We start from the raw sequence: 6097 nt of genomic DNA, 5'->3' as shown, positions 1-6097 counted from the left end.
AAAGTTTCAGAGTCTCTGAGGAAATATGTTGCGGGGAACAACCTTCCTCAACAAGGCCCTTTCTTACGCTCCTCGCTTATAAAGCCCTTGCATTCAAAAATCCCCAAAGAACATCTCTAGTCTTTGCTAGATCACCTTTGCCAGCCTTAGTGGCAACAACGTGGTAGCTCAGTATTGCAGGACACAACTTTCAGAGGACACCCTTGGAAGGTGCTTGCAAGGATGTCAGTCACTGCGGGCCTGTGGAGTATGTGAGCGTCCTTTACCCACGGCGGATGCTCATCTGTGGCAAGTGAGCATCTCCGCCTGGGATGAAGCAGGCAGCCGGGAGGGAGCGGGGAGCAGGGAGGCAGCAGCAGCTGCTGGGGCAGAGAGCTGCCAGCAGAACGTGAAGCGCGTGCTAAGCGAGGTGCTCGCGGCTCAGACCCAGAGCCCAGGAACACCTCAGCTGCAGGGAGGGGACAGGCACGCGTTGGTGTTGAGGCTCCCGGCCGAGGGGCGGAGCTGCTGCAGGGCCAGTGCCGGGCCTGCCCACGTCAGTCCGGGAAGCTTCTGCCAGCTCCCTAGCAGCTTCTGCCCTTTGCGCTTTCTCTCGGGAGGGGACGAGGGAAAACCAGGGCAACAGGCAGTGACCTGGTGCGGGGCGCAGGCTGCCGTGCCTGCCGAGAGCATTGGGAACACTACGGCCATACAGAGCAAGCGTTACTGCTGTGGGAAGAGCCTGCTAGGAAAGCACCTGCTCGTCCTCCTTGCCAACCGCGGCTGCGGCCATACAGACTGCTCTGGGCTGTCCTCGTTGTGCCAAGCCAGCAGAGCTTATCCTGGAGTGCCTGCGTGGGCCAAGGCGTTCAGTGGAGCAGCCTGCCACCATACCCAGCTCCGCTCCAAAAAGCACCTGCCATGCTGAACGCGTCACGTGAGCTCGCGCCACATCGGCCCTATCCTCTGCTCACAGAACCGGAGAACAGCCAAAGCCGGACGGGACCCACAAAGGCCACCGAGTCCAACTCCTGGCCCCACACGGGACCACCAAAATGCAAACCCCACGTCTGAGAGCATTGTCCACATGCTCCTTCAGCTCCGGCAGCTTGGTGCCGTGACCACCGCCCTGGGGAGCCTGTTCCAGCACCCCCTCTTCTTCCACAAGATACCACGAGTTGCTTCTAATGCAGCTCAAGGACGGGATCTTGTTTGGAATACAAAAAGACACGAGGACGTTCCCAACTGCAAAGACCGCCAGCCACTGCAATACAGTCGCTGTGAAATCTCTGACACTGCTGATTCAGAAGACCAGATGAGAGAAGCACTTGCCTGGGATGGGGCGGGACTAGATTTAATCCTGCCTTTGAAACGGGACGCGGCGATAGGCATCGGATAGCCTCACTGTGGGCCCAAAGACTTAGCACAGCGTCAACAAAGCAGGCAGAAACGTCATGTGCTCCTGTCTGCTTGCAGTTTTAAAATCTCCCTCTGCCTCCCTCCAATCTACCAAGGCACCCGTGCCCAAGCAACAAACGGAATCACAGAAAACTTCAGCCCTGACTCGCCCCGGTAAGTGAAATCCAGAGGAAGTACATCTTCACAAACCTGCATTCACGCCCACCGCCTCCATCAAACAGAGCACGAAGGCGCGTTGCTTCATTCCTCACCTGGGGTTTTCTTGGTACCCATTCCTACGGGTAGTCCTCACTCAGACACCTGAAACACCAACACACAAAAACAAATGAGAAAAGAGAACGGATACCATGAAAACACAAAATCCCCTCCTCGTGTTCCGCACGTCACCCTTCTTTTTCCCACTTCACTTCTATTCGGGGCACAATTAATCCCAGCAATGGGACCAGCACTGAGAGCTAATTGGTGCCTGAACCCAGGGCTGCCTCGTGGTGCTCTGCTAAGCACAAGTGCTGCTTGGCTGAGCTAGGCTTATGTGGTGAGCTCTTTTCAGCCCAGCAGATGGAGCAGGTCAGCCACCGTGGCTTGAGAAACCCAAAGGGAAAGCTGTGTGTGTTTTCTCCTGTACACTTAATCATCTGTCTAGATGAAATTATTGTGGTCTGTTTATAGAGCTGCCTAATGCAGCTGTTGTCATTCCTTAGGAGACCTCACTCAGCTAGGTGTTGGGGCTGTGGCAGCCCGTTCCCCTCGCTGTACAAGGGCTGTGCTGTGCTCCGGGCTACAAAGCCTTCTCCAAAAGGTGAGGACGAAGTCACCCAGGCTGGCCCTGGGGCCCCACTTGAGAGCTCTGGGCACTGGTGTGGTTCCTCAACGGCCAAGCCAGCAAAGGAGAAGAATCTTGCTTGATTTTTTTCCTTGTCTGTTTTGGGCGCTGTGGTTGAGCTGTCCTCCACCATCACTGGCTGGGGGATACAAGCTGGCATCCACTCTGCAACCCAGCTTGGCCTTCGGGCTGCCCTGGCTGTGCTTCGTGCTCACTGAGATGGGCATCCAGAAAAGGAAATGAATGAGTAATTAGTGTCCTTCAAATACTAACCTAGCATTATCAGCAGAGATACGAACACGGCAACATCCATGTGCGTAAATCCTCTTGTCTCGTTTCCTGTTGCTAAACGGTTTCAGTACCCTGTTTTTAAAGAACTCCTTCAGCCGAGAACGTTCTGCAGGCACGGCTAACGGGAACTGAAAGGCAGCTGCTCTGCTTCCCGCGGTCACCAGGTGGCAATGCAGGGCGAGAAATGGGGCAGGAAGTGCTGATTTGAACGGTTATCGCAGAACTGCGTCTGTCTGGGTTTGTTGTGGGCTTTGGGGCCGGAAAGAGGTATGCGGTGCGGGTGGGAGGACATCCCTGGCCCCGATGATGTCCTTGTCGCCGCCAGCATAGCAGCTCTCCTGGGGAGGAGCCGGGGAGCCTCCTGCTGCTGCTGCAAAGCGGGGCACTGGGCAGCACAACAGCACAGAGCCACCTGGATTGTGTGTTAAGGGGAGGCTAGGGTGGGTCTCGTCTTTTATCCATCCTTGCGTGTTTTTATGCCTGTTTGCAGGTTGGGAAGATGCTGGTGTTGTACCTTATAAACCAGACGCTGCCCTGATCCCATGGTGCTGTCATCTATAGGGCTGCTCCTGTCCCTTAAGTCTTCATGACCGTTCCCAGACCCAGGGCCCCATCTCCAAACCCCAGCAGAGAAACCCCGATGTGCTCTGCTGTGCTGCTGCTGCACGCTCACAGGTTGCTGCTGACACCAGCGGTGCTGGCTGCTTGGCTTTTCCTCCCTTCTCTTGCAGGCAGGCAGTGCTTCCCACCCTGCTGATGCTGGATGGAGGGCGCTAGGGTTTGGGATGCAGATGGGGGCTTGGCAGAGGCAGGACTGCACCTACCTGGGAGCACATCAGCCCCTGGGCTGAGGTTTTTGCTGGCATTTCTCAGGCAGCGGCAAATTTGGGAGAAATCAGTGTTATCTCTGCTATCTGGGAAAGGTGCAGAATGAAAGCAGCCCCGTTGCTATGGCTGCCGCAGAGCCGGCCCTGACACAACGCTGCATGAAGCAGCAAAACGATGTGCACAGCTGGAAAGCAGTGCTTCCCCAGGTGTGAGCACAGCACCATGGCATGGTTGTCACAAACCTCTCCCCTCCATTCCCATGGCCTTGGTCTCCCCATGCGCTGCCGGCTCCTTGGTTGTGTGTCCCCACTGATGCTCCCTATTTATGTCCCCTCCTAACAGCAAAACCCATCTGTGAGTGCAGAGCTGGGGAGAGGGAAGCTCAGCACTCGTGTATGTATTTGTCATATATAAATGTAGCTGTTCGATATCACTGTCAAATACTGTTTGCGTAAAAGAGATGCTGGATGTTGGCTAAGCACTTGTAAATATTCCTCTGCCAAGAAATTAGAGGATCATTGATTTATGGGGTTTTCTCAGCTTCGGGTCAATCTGGTAGGAACTGGGCCAGCACCTGGGGATCTGCTGCAGTCTAGGAGGCTGCACCCTCTGCTTTCTGCTGTCCCACAGCTCTTTGCTATGAGCTTTTTAGCATCTTAGCCCCAAACACACCTGACAGCAGCCTCAGAGCTCTGGAGCAGAGCCAGCAGGAAGGGAGCTGCCATGGGCTGGGAGCAGTGGGGCACGATCCACGAGGGTGCTCAGGTGAGCGCGGGTGGATGAGAGAAGCTTCCCTCTCCTGCCTGGGGCTGTGCTGCATCCTGGTGCCACTGGCTGCCCGCCAGCCCTCCAGGGCCCAGGGGGCTGGTTAAGCTCATTGCTTTTCTTCCTGAGGCTTCAGAAAGCCGCCCGCCTGCATTTAATTCAGATTTATTGAATAATTCTCCTGGGAGCAGTGTGTTGAAGGCCGGCCACTAAACCAGACCCACGATGAGATGGGTTTGGCTTGGCATCCCCTGCCAAGCTCTCTAATCCTGGCTGCTCACACTGCCTTCAGTCTCGGGGCATGTTTTGAGGTCTACTAATGTCCTTCCCTCCTCCACCCCAAACCTGGACCTGCCCTTGAGCAGATTTCCCCCAGGGAATGGTCCTGGTCTGGCTGGTTCCAGAGGTGGGGAGGTGGAGGGAGGTGCGCAGCCAGGGGCCACATCGCTGGGAGCAGGATGGCCACGTGCCACTGCATGCTGGAGCCACGCATGCACCGTCCTATGGTTGGGTATCCCTGAGGAGCATGTAGAAGTGCTGGGAAACACGTGCAAACCTGCCTGGGTAGATGGGGCAGGCACTGTACTCCTAAAAGTGCCCCTGAACAAGGGTGAGGGCCCAGTGCTGGGGCTCCCTGGTTCCCTATCCTCACAGCATGCTGTCCTCAAGAACAAGGCTGGAGCCATGCTGGTGTTGTGTCTGCACCCCTGTTATGCTGCAGCTTGGTGAGGGCAGCACATGATATGCCTTGCGTTATGCAATTAACCGCTGCTCAGTGGAAAAATAACGATCCTCGCTAATGAGTATGGCACCAGTCGGTCATGGCACAGCATCCCACGCACGAGTATGGGCAGTCATGCAGCAGGACCGGATCGCAGCTCCCTTAATGATGCTGGAAGCCACTGAGCTGGGGACGCAGCCCTTTGCTCACTGTTTTTGCACCAAGGTGCTGGGGGTCCTGCCCCAGGCGCACCAGTATGGGGACAGAAGGGGCCACATAGCCTCACAGGGCATGGGGCTGGGGCAGGCGTGGGCCCCCGGGGGGGGCTGCTGGGGAGAGCATGTCCCTCACATGCGGAGGCAGCCCGCAGCATGGTGACAGAGCCATTTCCCCAGTATATGCATCGGGGTCACGCTGCACGTTGTGCAGAGCCGAATTTGAACAACGCGAAGGAACAGGGCTCGGCTTCCTGCTGCAGGGCTGCATCCAGCCGCCGCGCTCCTGCTGCGCTGCAGCCAGAGCATTTTTCAAACCCAGCTTTTGGCTGCTCGCAGCGGGTTTGGGGCCGGGTTGTTAACGTACGAGAGACGCGTGCTGGTGGGTGGGAGCACTTGCTGCTGACGGCTTCCCCCCTGAGAGGCACCGAGCGGCACACCACGGGGCCGCGTGCGCCCCAATGGCTTGGCAGGCGGCCCTGGGACACAGGATGCCAGGGACCCGCACCCATGGGGCACCGAGGGAGCTTTGTCTCTCAGGATGCCCTGGGCTAGCAGCAGTGCCCTGGCAGACCCCCGATCCTGGCAGATCCCACTCACCCACGGGGACCTTAAGGGAGCCCTGGGGACTCCGATCCCCCACTGGGACCCCTGAGACCAGTATTGCTGAGGCTGCCCTGGGGGACCCGCATTTACAGGGGCTCCCAGGGGACCTGCATTGCCGAGGATGCCCTGAAGGGACCCTTAGGGGCCTTGCAGCCTGCTCCCCCTCTCCCCTGCCCCCATTGAAGCTCCGGGGGGGCCCTCACCCAGGGGAGACCCGCATCCCTACGGGATACCTGGGAGGACCTCATTCACAGAGATGCTGGGGAGATGGGGACCTGATGGGGACGCCCCTAGGACGTGCGCAGCCGGAGATGCCCCGGAGGGGACCACCCGCACCCGCTAGAGCTGCCCCACGTTCACCCGCGGCGATGCCGAGCCCGCCCGGCCGCGCGGAGGGGTCGCTGTTGCCGCCAGCATCGGCCGAGCCCCCCCCGCTCCCCCCGCTCCGCC

General features: G+C 58.1%; 1 long non-coding RNA gene across 1 annotated transcript in view; it reads right to left on the bottom strand.

Annotated features, from left to right (window-relative positions):
• LOC110408069 overlaps positions 1-3215 on the bottom strand; it is a 21382-nt gene extending 18167 nt beyond the window's left edge. The window contains exon 1 of the long non-coding RNA XR_002444147.1: positions 1588-3215. This is a non-coding gene — a long non-coding RNA (uncharacterized LOC110408069). The remainder of the gene's footprint in view (positions 1-1587) is intronic.

This window comes from Numida meleagris, chromosome 19 (assembly GCF_002078875.1).
Source record: "Numida meleagris isolate 19003 breed g44 Domestic line chromosome 19, NumMel1.0, whole genome shotgun sequence".
Lineage (NCBI taxonomy): Eukaryota > Metazoa > Chordata > Aves > Galliformes > Numididae > Numida > Numida meleagris.
Note: the sequence above shows the minus strand (reverse complement) of the source record. Positions and strands in the feature narration are given on the sequence as shown.